The sequence below is a fragment of the Strix uralensis genome, chromosome 18 (assembly GCF_047716275.1).
Source record: "Strix uralensis isolate ZFMK-TIS-50842 chromosome 18, bStrUra1, whole genome shotgun sequence".
In the NCBI taxonomy this organism is placed as follows: domain Eukaryota; kingdom Metazoa; phylum Chordata; class Aves; order Strigiformes; family Strigidae; genus Strix; species Strix uralensis.
The window spans coordinates 16,358,946-16,372,595 of record NC_133989.1 but is presented as its reverse complement, the minus strand read 5'-3'; the positions used below and the strand labels follow the sequence as shown (position 1 = coordinate 16,372,595).

The following is a 13,650-nucleotide window of genomic DNA, read 5'->3' as shown; positions in this document are numbered from 1 at the left end:
ACTCTCAAAAAGACTGATGTGAAAACAGCACCTTCTCACGCAGCCAGTCTGCCCACTGCGTGCATTGCGAGCCAGCTCTGCTCATTTGAGTGATAAAAGCAAATATTTACTACAGGCAGTGCCGCAGAACCAACACACCTCCGAGAAATGAAACAGATACCCTCCTGGCTCACACCGCCCGGTGCTGCCCAAGTTCTCCTTTCAGGGCCATCTGTGCCACCCCATTGTCACCCATCCCTCTGGCTCACCGGCGCGGTCCCTGTGGTAACGCCGAGGGCAACATCTGGTGGGCAGGACTTTTACCCCGGGTAATGATGCAGGTCAGTGATGCAGCACCCATGGGAGCCAGCCTCGTTCACCCATCCGTGGAGTGACCAGCAGCTCTGGCACACCAGGAGTAAAATCAGCAGTTTTAATAGGAACAGCCCCAATCCTGCAACAGCATTTTCAGGGTCAGTTTTTAGATGACAACTGCATCTAATAGGGGAGGAAAAACTGCCCAGCAGGCACCACAGCTACATGAAGGAGGAAGCTGTCTCACAGCACAGCAAGGATACCTTCTGCTTTTCCAAGGGTTAATTTTCAAACGTACCTTCGGTAGGCAAAGACCATCCTCCCATAAGCACAGAAGCAAAGCAGGCAGGAGGACCCACCTATGCAAAGCACCCACCTCTCCCATGGATTCAGCAAAAACCTTTCACTCTCCACAAGCAAATACCATCTGGGTGTAGCCCAACACAGCCTGCCCTGAGCGACACCCATCCACAGCAGCTTTCCCAAGAGAGGGGCATAAAAGCTGCCCCACTTTCCACATGGACAGAGTCCCCAAGCAGCATGGTGACATGTAGCGATTGATCTGTGGCTGGGCAGCTACCACATGGGGCTCCAGCCTCCAGGACAAGAACAGGACCCGCTGCTGTCCCCCAGACAGAAAACCTGATGCAATAAGGCCAGGAGCTTTGGCACCTCCAAGCAGGGAGAAATTGCACCCCCCAATGATTTGGATGAGAGATACAGAGAGAGAAGGGAGTTACAGCTATTGCCACGTGCGTGGTCCTGTCCCAGCTCTCCACCGCTGTCACACGAGGGGAAGCACAAGCAGGACACATGCCACTGCATGCTGGCTCTCATACACCCCTGCCCCACAGGGACAGATCCCTTCGCAGCCACCAGTCGAGTGGTTTCACTCACTGCGTGGGGAGCGGGGCTGTACCCGGTCAAGTGGCACCAGCGCTGGCCGCACCCACAGTCCCACGTCCCCCCATCCACCCCCACTGCGGGGCCGGTGTCACGGGACCCAAACTCCTCCACGCTGAACGCACGTCCCGGTGCACAGTTCGCTGCTCTCCCAGTCCTGGAAATGGCATTTTCCCGACCCACCTGCAATGACACACAGAGCCTGTGCTGCCCACGGACCAAGGAATGCCACTGGTATGTGAACGTCCCATGCCATTACCTACATGCCCACACCCCTCTGCCCCAGAGCCTCGACAGACCTCTCTCTCCTTCACCTGCCTCCTTCTCGTGCAGATGTCACAGCCCATCGGCTAAGGAGCCAAAGGAGAGAAAGAGCCCCATCAGGAGAAGAGCTCTGCCCTCTCCCAGAGGCAGCTCACAACGGTGCCCCAAACAGGCCATGCTGGTATGGGGAATGGACTCCAACACCAGCAGCTCCTGCTCCCACCCACATACTGTTGCACAAAGCCGTGGGAATCTGCGGGGCTCTCTCCCCTCTTCGGCGCAGTCTCCGTGGCCCTGCTCCTATTCTGCCAAGCCCAGCGATTTCTGTGCGGGCCCCATGCTGCTCCCGGGTTTGTACACTTGGCTTTCTCCCATCCCAGCTCAAGGGCAAGTCAAGAGATGCACAGCAGAGACGGGCAGGCAGACGCAGAGCCAGGCACAGGAGCAGACAGCTTTCGACAGACCCAGAAGAAAGGGTATCACACCAGTGGCCCCAACACCTGGGGCTTGCCACAGCTGCACCATGTTCCTCCTGTGAGGGAGGATGGAGGATGCAGTCACCAAAGCAAGGCAGCGGCACTCAACGCTTCCCAACCTGCCTGTATTAACGCTGCCAAACAAAGCCCCTGCGCTCTCCATCAGACACTGGCTGTCCCTCCTTCCCATCTTCTGCCGCGTGAAGCAGCGTTCACTGGGGCTGGTGCACCACAGCAGGCTCTGAGCTATAGACATTTTGGGATCTGAGCTACTGCATCAATTAGTATCATATTAATGAAGTGTTCTGAGAACACAGGCAGCGGGAGCAAGACCCTCCCCCAACCCTGCTCACTTCTGCCTGCAAACAAGCAGCTCCCCGTAACACTCCTGCTAGTGAAAATCCATGCTAGATTGCATCGTGATCTCCTACCACGCAGCTCTCCCCGGCGCCCGGCTGGTGCATACACCATCTCAGCCACAGACAGTGCCCCAGGCTTGAAAACATCCCACAATGACCCACATTGTCACAACATCGTCATCCCACTCGTCCAGCCTGACCCTGACGGGGTGAGCACGAGTGCTGGTGATGGAAGCAGGCGCTGGGACACCAACGGCAGCCAGACGACGGCTACAGTCTGTGCAAGGGGCAGATCCTGGCCAGCACGGCTGGCTGGGGTTAGGAGGGAGCAATACGCTGAGCCCAGCTCACTCAAATCTAGGCCAGCACATTGCAAAAGTGCTGATGGGTCCAGCAAAGGGGACAAGGATTCATACTGTCTCCTTCCCACATCCACCAGAGAAGGAACATAAACAGGGCAGGGCAGTGTGGCAGCCCCAGGGCAGCTTAGCCAAGCACGAAGCAGGACCAGAGGGAAGTCCAGCTGTGCACGGCTCACCACGCACTGGGATCACATCAGCTCCGGCCAGCAGAGAAAGAACAGCCCGGCCAGTGCTCAGCTGGAGGCGACCATGGACCACAACACCATGGGCCTTCCAGGTTGCCCTGCCTACACACAGCAGGCGGCCACAGCCAGCAGCACCACAGCAGAGGGGGACTGAGCTCCAAAGCTCTGGCAGCAGCACAGAAGTGGCCAGGTGGGCTTACAGTGATGGTAGAAGTTGCCACCAAAACACAGCATGGCCAGCTGTGTTTTCTCTACATCCTGTAGTACTTCCAACCGTCCCCCTAAAGTCAGCTGCATTGCTTACAGATGTATCGCACACGAGACCAGGGCAACCAACAGGGATTTACTCATGCCATACTACCAGAAAGCATTTTTTGGTTCCCTGAAGAAGACCCCCAATGAATCTGCAGAGGGAATGGCCTCACACAGGCATGCATATACCCACAGGCAGATTAGACCTCAAGGGAGGTTTCTCTCGTTCTGGCCAGTTCACTCTGCAGAACCTTCATCTATCAGGACCTGCAGTAAATCTCCTAAAAGGCAACACTGCTGAGAATTCAGACTGGAGGTTTCCCACCCTAAACTTCACCATCAATGTTGGGTTAGCATCCTTGTCAAAAATTGCACCTTCCCATAGCAAGCAGCAGACCCAGCTGCATGACCACCCCTTAGGCCTTAACACAGCACCACTCTCCCACTTTGAGTCCTTTGCCACGTCCCTCTCATCACCGGCAAAGCAGAGACCCAAAGCTTTGTCAGGTGCCATGCCATCCCACGCTCAGCAGGAGCTCCTGCCAGCAGAAACACTGCCAGATCCATAGCGCACCTATTTAGAACATTTAATTGCTTCTCTCACACACAGGGGGTACTGCTTCCTCAATAGGATCATTAAGGAGAAAAGCCTGCAGGACCCCTCCCAGCACTGCAGCCCTTCACGCGTGGCCACCTGGGTAACGGTCCTGTGTGGATGGGCAGGAGGAGGATGCGAAGGGCTGGTCCATCCCCCCTTCCACCCCGCAGCCTGCCAGGGTACGCACCTGCCTGCCTCTGGCCCGGCCGGGAGAGCTTTCTGCTGGCACTCACCCCAGCGAGTACGATTAGCTGATTACAAAGGGGAATGTGTCATTTAAAACGCACAATCAGATTTCCCGGCCCTTCTGCTCATAACAAAATGTCTCGTGAAATGGCTCATTCTGTTCTCGCATAGAAACGCGTTTCCCTTCAAAAGCCTGATACGAGGAGAGGGGGGAAAAAAAAGGCAAAGCTAAAAATATCTTCTGAAAGATACCATGACAGCAACAGATTCACAGGAAAATGAGGTGGGAAGGGGGCTGTGAATGTGTTAAGATCCTGTTTAATCTCTCCCCAGCCACCTAAAAAATCCACCAAAGGCAGAAACGATACCTCAACATTTCCTTTGTGCGAGAGATGACTCCACCCTGTGTTTTCCTCTCCATCCGATGATACTCAGGGAAGGATACCAGCACACATCTCCGCTCTGCTGCCAGGCAGCGAGCAAGCGGGGCCCGGCAGTGGGTTAGTAGGAGCAGAGGGAGGAAGGAGCCGGTGGGTGGAACCTGGCAGCAGGGCTGGGCTGTGAATCCTCATTCAGTATTGCCTCAAACGCAGGGTGCGTTTTACGCTAGCGCAGCACCTGGTCCTGGTTTCCACCTCATCCCCAATACCTTGCAAAGGAGCATCAGTCTTTGGCACCGAGAAGGGCTCGGGGACAGCAAAGCCCAGTGGGGTGGCCACGGGGTCCAGTTATAGCTGCTGGGCAGAGGGCTGGTTTCTGAAAGGGGGATGGAGCAGATACTAAGCTGCCACCGTATTTCACCTCCACAAAGAGGCCAAGTGCCCAAGTAAAACTGCTGACCTGCTGGCAACTGCAAATCTGCAGCTTCAGCCTCATTTGTCTCGTGTTTTGAGCACAATAGGGTCAGCCCAGTCTCCTCTCTGCACTGTGATCACATCGGACCCGGGATGCTGCTTACCCAGAGCCGGCTGCTCCCGGACACAGCAGCTTCTGCACGGGGCAGACCCAGCCTGGGGCACTAGTATTGCCCCCCCCCCCAGAGGGCAAAAGACAGACATCAGCAAAAGGTGGAAAGAAATTCCTCTTCCAGAGCATTATCATCCAGATTTTAAGGCTCTGTCTGCTACTCCCATCTTCCCAGATGGCAAACCCGGGAGCGTGCATGAGCATGCACATACTATAGGCAGGGCACTGCCTAATTCTCAGCTTCAAATCAGAGCACCCTCAGCTGTGTCCTGGGACAAGCGGACATGAAGTATTTGCACCAAATCACCCAGCTGGGGCTCTGGGATGACTGCCCCTTTCCACACAGTCCCACAGCTCCCTGTCTAGCACAAGGAGAGCAAACCTTGGCTCCAGTCCCAGTTGTACAAAAGCTCAGCCCAACAGCTCTTGGTACAGATGCCTCCATGCACTCCCAAACGGTTCACCTCCTTGGAGCAAGGCAGGGCAGAGGGAGCCACCGTCACCCAAGACAAGGGACATCCATGGGGCCTGGGCCCAGCGCCCCGCTCTGCCCCAGGGGCATGCTGCGTGGATAGTAGAGCTGCTGCAGAAAGCAGCCACGGCTTCCATGGTGGAAGATGTGGTTGCCCAGATCTTCTCCTCTTCTCTTTAAGGCACACTTAGGTCCTGGACAACCCACAAGCTTCCACCCAAGGGCTGGGAGGAGAGGAAACAGGGATCTGCAGCCACAGGGAAATCCTGCAACATGTCCCCGTCAAAGATGGTCTCCTCCCACCATGCTTCCCATCTCCTGTAATCCAGACAAGGTGACATGCACGAGAAAGACTGGTTCACTCGGCAAGCTGCCTCACTGCCAGTAGTGATGCTCAACTTCATAGACCCAAATGGCACAGGGCAGGTGTTGGAAAGGAGGTCCCAAAGGAGACTGTCGTCCCGCTCCCACAAATACATACAACTCCTTCCAGACTCAAGTGACAGCACAAGCCAACACTGAGCTTCAGTCCGGGCTCAAACCCCAACATCCCCACATAGGAGGAGACAGCCAGGGCCAGCCCCTCCACTCAGCACCAGAGAACCTCACAGGTCTCCCTGGAACAATCACCCCGGCTGTGACAAATCCAAACCTGCTGACTCAGAGCCACCCGACTGCTCTAATGAGAACAATAAGCCTCGCAGCCATCACTGTCACAGCCTCAGCACAAGCACATTTTTAGATGCTGTATGAGAATCAAGTATTTGTAGCTGCACAAGTCTTCCTGCACAGGAGCTTCCAACAACCGGGGACTCAGGAACCTCCACCGTTTCACATTTCTTCTTTTGCTTCTATGCTTAAAACAGAGCTTCAGACTCGGCTCAGACCTCCAAGTGACAGGCACCACATGAAAGTCTACTATACATCCAAACACAGGCCTTACAGACGCCCACGCTGATCTGTCGCAAAGCTTAAGCCCGTACTCAGCCCATCTCCTCGCACACGCTTGCTTCCCCATCGGTATCCCAGCTGTCACTCAGGCGCCACAGCGCTGTGCCCAAGGCAGCAGGGAAATATCCCCAGTCCAGAGCCAAATAAAATTAAGGCAAAGGACACTCAAGCGATGTCTGCGAGACTGGGCAGGAAACTCAGAGCAGGCCCAGGAAGAGCCAAGCCCACCCCTGCCCTTTAACCAACAGGTCATTCTCTGTGAATTCCTAATTTAGAAATCCTAATTAGCTTTTGGGAAAGATTTCTTCTTTTAAGGACAAAATTAATCAGGCACCTGACTGCTCCGTCTCTGAAAACCTCCTCTAGTAACGCAGAAGTCATCAGCAGTGCTGGAGCAAGGAGGAACGCAGGCAAGGCAGAGTGACGCCAGAGTTACACACGGGACAAGGGCTCGGTGCTGCCAGCAGAAAGCATGAAAGGTTATTCTGTAAACCAATGAGAGATCCAGCTCCTCACCAGGACCAAGGTCATCACCCTGAGCTTAACAGGGAGCTCAACTGCCTGGGGGAAGAAAATTGATTTTTAAGATTTACCCCATTCTACACTGCAGTGACCTCTTCAGCTGACCCAGCCGCCCCTCCTGGCCGCCCATGAACCACATGCCAGAAGACACTTACCCTGGGAGGTTGTTGTGGTGGTGGCAACCATGGCAGCAGCCCAGGAAAGGGGGCCCAGCAAGCTCCATGCCTGCACTGGACAGGAAAGGTACTAAAACCTTCACCTTCAGCACACCAAGAACACAGACTCTCATCCACACTCATGCTTTTTGACTAGAAATACAACACTGGACTTCAAAAACCTTTTTTAGAAGCTTCCTCCAAAACAAAACATCTCCCCTGAGAGTTCTGGAAAATGGTGATTTCTCAAAAATTGGTAAAAATAAAAAGTCTGGACAGTTCTAGCTACAACATCAAGAAGCAACCAAAACAGCAGGGGAATAACACATCACCTGCAGCCAAAGCAGCCTGCTGTCAGCACAAACACAAGGCTCTGCAGCTAACCCAGAGCTGCATCCCCCGCCCCCCCCCGAGACACCCTGTACCCCCCTGCAGCCCAACCCAGGGCTCTGCTGTTTACAGTGATGTCTGGTTTAATGCCCGCATTACCCTCTGAAGTTGCAGCCGAAGCAATCAACACAGCACAAGGATGGCGCAAAGAGGAGAGGAGCCGTGAATACTCCGCTCCCCGCAGGGGCTGCAGGCGGGGAGGTGGCTCGCACCCCCAAGGGACAGGTACGTCATGGTCCTTTGACACCAAACACGGAGTTACCCCTGTGTAAGGGGGGAAGGCTCTGGGAGAAAGAGGGTGGCTGTGGACTTGCCAGGTTCTACAGCAGCCAGGGTCTGCCACAGCTTCCAGAACATGCCCTGCATCCCTGCAGGCAGCGGAGGCTGGGGTCCTCACCAAGAGCACAGCTCTGAGCACCCTGGGGAGGCCTCCACAGACAGGCTCCGTGCCTATCAAAGCAGACTCGAAAAAAATATAATTAAAGCGTAATTCCCTTCTTGCAAGCATCGTCGCCCAAACCCAGCCTCCCCTCAGCTCCAAACTCGCTTGACAGCAACAAGGACACGTAACCGAAGGCCCCCAGAGCAGCTCTCCAGCCCGTGCGGCCGAGGGCAAAGGGACCTGACACACACAGAGTCCTCCAGCAAAGGACGCAGAGATCTGCACGGCAGCCCCAAGGAGCAGACCTTGGTAACAATGTGCTTCCCGCATCTCCAGCTGTTTGGAAGCAAAAATCACTTTGGACAAGTCTCGCATGAGAAAGCTGGAGGGAAAGCGGCAGCTAAGTGCAGGAAGGAGACTGATGCATGGGCTGGTCTCTCTAGGGATGCTGGAGAAGCCACACCTCATCCACGGCAGTGGAGAGAGGCCTGATCAGGAGTCACCTCACAACATCCACAGCTGAATCAAACACAGCTTTTCCATCACCTGTTCCTGCAACACATTGTGAATACTCAACCACGCATCCCCGGACCATTGTTTGCCCACAGAAGGGTCCCCCCCATAACATGCTGAAGGCTGGGCATGTCAGAGGGAAACAATACCCCCGCGCAAACAGCAAAGATAAATAGTGTTTTATACAGAAACCACTGATAGAGAAAAGGGCCACGCAGGTCCTCTAGTACAATCTCCCGGGTAACCAGCCTATGGAGAAAATGCTGAGCTCAAGGATACCTCCAGAGCCCACCTCCTGCCATATGACGATACTCCAAAAATAACCACAGAAATATGCGAGGACCCATTCCAAGTTGTTCCTGGCTCTCTCCACATTCTCCCTCTAATGTAAATCGTCCCCCTGAAATCCCAGCCCGGCAGTTAAATGCTATTACGGCAACCCGCAGCTCAGGGCTACGGCTCCCCGGGGCTGGCTCATCCCGGTGCAAGGACCCGAATCGCGCTGCTGCGTCCCCGCACTCCGCTTTGCTCCTTCGCGGGGGGGAAGCGCGGGGTCCCCCCTCCCCGTGCCCGGCCGGACCCCCGCGGGGAGCCGCGCCCCGGCCGCAGCATCCCGCCCCGCACGGCGGGCACGCAGGCAGGACACGGTGCGGGATGCGCTGCCCTCCCTCTCTCTCTCCCTCCCTCCCTCCCTCCGCTGCCGAGGAGGGGAGGCCCGCCTTGGAAAAGCTTTCCCAGCGGCGGGTCTGCGCCTGCCTGCAGCCCTGCCTGCCTCTCCCTCGCAGGCAGCGCACCTGGGGCTGCCGGCGCTGCCCGACCCCCTCCCCGGCTCGCCCGGGCGCTCACCTCGGCTCAGCCCGCTCCGCCGCCACCTCCCGGGCGCGGCCCCACGCCGCAGCGGCCGCTGCCCGCCCTGCCTGCTGCCTGCTGCCTGCCTGCTGCCTGCCCGCCGTGCGGCGGGAGCGCAGCGCAGCGCGGGGCGGGGCGGGGAGCGGCCGCTCCCCCTCCGCAGCGCCGGGCCCGCCCCGCTCCGCCCCGCGCGGAGCCGCCCACGGGCCGCGCCGGGGGGTGCGGGAGCGCCGGGCAGTGCGGGGCGAGCGGCGGCGGCTGGGCTCCGGTTCGGCCGGCCCGAAGGGGGGTGGGGGGGGAGGGAGGGATGCCGCCGCGGTTGTTTTCACGCACGACCCGCGCGACCCAAGGGCAGGGTCCCGCAGAGGCACCCAGGACCCCCTGCTCGGCGCCCCCCCCCGCCCTTTCACCCTGCCCGGCTCAGCTCGCACGGCTGCGCCAGCCGCTCCCCCCCGCCCCCCCCCCCCCCGGCCCAGACCTCCGGGCCCTGCAGAGCCTCCTCCTGCGCCCTCCTTTTGCAGCTCCAAGGGGTGACAGACCCTTCCTGAGGGTCAGTCCTGGGTGAGTGTCCGGGGCTGCCCCCCCACTGCCCGCAGCCCCTGAGCACCGCGCGGTGTGGGTGCGGGACACCCGTCAGCCAGTCCCATCACCGAGGGATCTGAGCCGTGTGTTTTGGGTGTGTCAGGGCAAACAGCCCCCTCCCAGAGATGCAGATGGAAAGGGGAGCAGTTGCTCCACCACACAGCCCCGCACCCCCAGCATGGGTGCCCTGGGTGCTGCAGGGGTGCACCGGGTGCACAGCGTGGCTGCAATGGCCATGGGTGAAACCTTTGGGGAGGTCAGATTGGTGGTCACAAACAGGAGGAATGAGACTGGAGGTGTGCTGCACACTCAGCCCTCTTTGTCTCGCCAAGGAGCGAAGGACGGAGGGGATGTGTCATACACAGGGTAGCGCTGGGTCTGGTTTCCTCGTTCCCAGAGCCTGTGGCTAGTCCTGACGTGGAACCCAATGCCCACTAGCCCTTGCTGCATCATGTAGGGCTCCAAGCAGCGTGTTGTGCCCCTGGACTTCCCTGTGGGGCCTTTGCTTTTCTGTTATCTAGTAGCACATCTGCCATCAGGTACTGTATCGGGCCTCTGAGGTCGGAAGGGACTCCAGGAAAGGCAGGTCTCCAGCGGCGAGGGGGAGGCCTGGGGACTCTTCCCAGCAGGGAAGGTCTGACCTGGCTGCCTCTGCTTGTCCTCTGCAAGCCAGGGCTGGCCTGGGGCGGCTCGTCACGGTGTGTCAGCACACGGTCGCCTGCCTGGCAGCAGTGGGTGCCAGGGCTCTGTGCTGGCTGCCTCCGGGTGCTGCTCCTCAGCTTCCTCCCCACCAGCCTTCGGGAAACCTGCCATTACCACTCACACAGGGAGCCTGACCCCTACACCACCATGACTGGGACCAAGCGCTGGAACGAGGAGGGCTTTTTTTTACCGCTTTGTAAAGCGCCTCCTTTATTAGCCACGCTGAGGCTTTTTTCCTGACAAACCACATACCAGCAGAGAGTACCAGGAACAAAATGAGGCTGCATGGTCCAGTGGTTCGAGCCAAGGCAGCGATGCCAGCAGGATTGTGGGCTCTAATCCCCTGCTGAGCTGTTGACTCACTGTACAAACTCAGGCAGGTCCTGCCTCTTTGTGCCTCGGAGAAGCCCAGCTGGAAAGTTGGGTAAATAGCAGGAACCTCTTGGAAAAAAAACCCTACCGCATCAGAGCCAAGCTTGAGGGAGGGCATTCATTTACAAATAAAAGACATTTCAACTAGCTGATCATATTCCCCTTGCAGGCATGGTTTTCACCTCCGGCCCTCCACCGCTGTGCATCGTTAAGGGGCGATGCTGAATAGATGCTTTACCTCACTGCAGGGGTGGCTGCGCTGCAAGTGACATCATTCGCGTGTCACGCTGTGCTGAATTGGTAGGGAACTTGTACAGGAGAAAAGTTGCACCGTACTGTTGCAAAAACTAATTGCAATTGTAGCTCTGTGCAGTGTCTTGAGGACTGTTACTGTCTTTTTTCACCTTTCAGGTCATTCAAAGGAAAAATAGCAGTTTCTGCTCAGTGGGTCAGGTTCTGTCATACTCCAAAAGAAAATGTAGGTAATTTAAATGTTCAATTCACTTTTAAGTGAATTTGGTTCAAATAAGTCAGTGGGTGACCACATCGGCAGAGTTATGAGCACTTGGTATAGTTCCCCAGGACCCACCGCAGGGAGCTTCGCCTTGCAAAGCCAAGGAGCCAGAAGGAGAAGGTACAGAACAAGATTCCTCCAGGGAATCCTTCACTCCCCTTCTCGCACTGGTGCGAACAGCCCAGCCTGAACTGTCTTCCAGTAACCACCAAGCTAAAACCTGAAACTCTTCAACAGTCCTGAAGACATAGAAAATGCAATCTGTGAGCATACCTGCATGCCTGCTGAAATGAGGAAAAGAGTTGAATTTGCAAAATAATCACCTGTGAGCTATTGATCACCCCACCATGTGCTGGACCCTCTTCTGGGTTATTCAATAACAGACAAAGGAGCTTTCCTGCATCCCTGTCAGATTCCTGCTGCAGGGATGGGAGCCATGGAGATACCTGCTCTGGCCACACATTGCAGATGGCATGGCAGGGAGGGGACAGTAAGTTGGGTTTTTTTCCCCGGAAAACACTGAGGAAATGTAAACTTTACAAGGTTTTCTGGAGCTTAGCTGAAAATATAAAGAATTTTAAGAAATCTAAAGGAGCTGACATTTGTTCAGTTATTTGTTCAGGTAGATCAACTACATTTCCAGAAAAGTTAGTTGTTTTAAACACCAAAACCAGCCATTATGCATCTGGGTGGAACTGTCTCTCTGTCTGCCCACTGGACACTGGAGACCTTTGTTGCCCAGCGGTGCACAAGGGAAACCTTTGAGCCTCCTGCAACAGCGATGTGAATGGAGGAGCCTGCAAGCCCTGCTCACTGCTGGCCAGCACCTCCACGGGAAACCCTCTCTCAGGAGTCGGCTCATTTCTGCAACCCAAGTGAGGATCTCCCGGCCAGATTCCCATTGTTCGATGGAATGAACTTGAAACAATATAAATCACAAATGCCCACACAAATAAACGAGGACTGGCATAAATTGCAAGGTCTTGCAGATGTTTCATGGTTCGATGTTATGACAGGTTCAGTCACCAGGCTCTTGCCAGATCTACTTGAGAGCTTCCAAGGTCTTTTATTCCAGCGAGTTTCCCCCTTACAATTTGACTCTGCAGCAGCTCTGGCCTGGCTTTATGGGATAGAAAGCAAAGAGGATCAGCGCATCCTCCAGTAGTGACCCTTGAGTGTATTTCTACATGGAAACCTGCTCTTCCTTGGAGAAGCTAGATGACACAGGGGTGCAGCTGGGGGTCCAGCTTCACAGGTGCGGCTATGAAGAGGAAACCTCCTGCAAGGAAGAGCACCCTGGAGCTTTTGGAGCTCCACCTTCCAATCACAGAGCAAGCTGTTAATTAGCCCTCGCAGTCCCAGCGTCAGGGAAGCACGCTGCCAGTTACTAATAATCATTGCAAGGTATTCTTCATCAGACTCACAAACACAAGGATGCAGCAAACATTGACGTGTGGTTGTGTTCTCCCTCACTTCCAACACAAGGTGAAGGTGCACATGTGTGCGTACACACGCACGTGCCTGCTGGGGCATGGCCAGCTCTGCCTGTCCTGGCAGGAGCACCGGCAGGCACGGGGGTCAGGCCCTGCCTGTGAGCCAGCTCTCAGGCTACAGGGTTCAGCAGAGGAGCTGGGTGCACCCAAAACCTTTATTCCATAAAGCCCAGCAGCACGGAAAAAGGGGTGTGCATGTCTGTGTGTTTCTGGGAGGAGGTTATTTTGGGAATCCCCGCCTGAGCTGCTGCTAGTGCTGATGCTCTGCGATAACAACCTTTCATGCTTCTCGCTTGTTTATGCAGGGCATGAAAAGGCCCTTTGTGCAGCTCGGGGAGCTGGCTGCCAGCTGGGATTAGTGAGACGCTCCCTGTGTGCTCCTCAGCTCCATCCCCTCGGCAAAGTTGTGCCCAGAGGGAGGCATGGGGGTGCCCGTGGGCTGAGGAGGGCTTGCAGAAATGGTCACCCTGCAGGACAGGGAGCACAGCTCCTTGCACTGAGCTCCTGGGCACTTTCTGCCCTTCACACATTTTGGATGATGGGAACACAGTGGTGAGCTCGGGCTGCTTCACCCCCAGGAGCTCCAGGCAAATGCTTCCATCCAAAGAAAATATTTCCAGCTCTTGGTGCCATCTTCCTCCACACTGTCTGAGTGGGATCCAAAGCTCAAAGAAGTCCCTGGACTGAGATGTCATCAGAGACGTCAGATCTATCCCTGTGTGTCCAGAGCCCTGAAGTGTTGGAGAACGAGCAGGCCACCCGCTGCCTTCATCCCCTGCTTCCCAAGGAACGGGACCTAGTACCCAAATGCTGTCAGTGCCTGCTGACCTTCGGAGACTTGGGCATAACTTCAGACAGTTATACACATGGTGGAGAACTAGGAACAACAGGGGCAGGAAATGCATTAT

The 13,650-nt window shown here is 56.0% G+C and overlaps 1 protein-coding gene across 13 annotated transcripts in view; it reads right to left on the bottom strand.

Moving 5' to 3' along the window:
- EPB41L1 (erythrocyte membrane protein band 4.1 like 1) overlaps window positions 1-9,208 on the bottom strand; it is a 71,120-nt gene extending 61,912 nt beyond the window's left edge. For 12 of the 13 annotated variants that reach the window (XM_074888416.1, XM_074888414.1, XM_074888421.1 and 9 more), the window contains exon 1: window positions 9,077-9,208. The gene's annotated coding sequence lies outside the window, so the exon portion shown is untranslated. The remainder of the gene's footprint in view (window positions 1-9,076) is intronic. The other variant, XM_074888417.1, reaches the window with a different exon arrangement.
- Window positions 9,209-13,650: the final 4,442 nt, after the last annotated feature.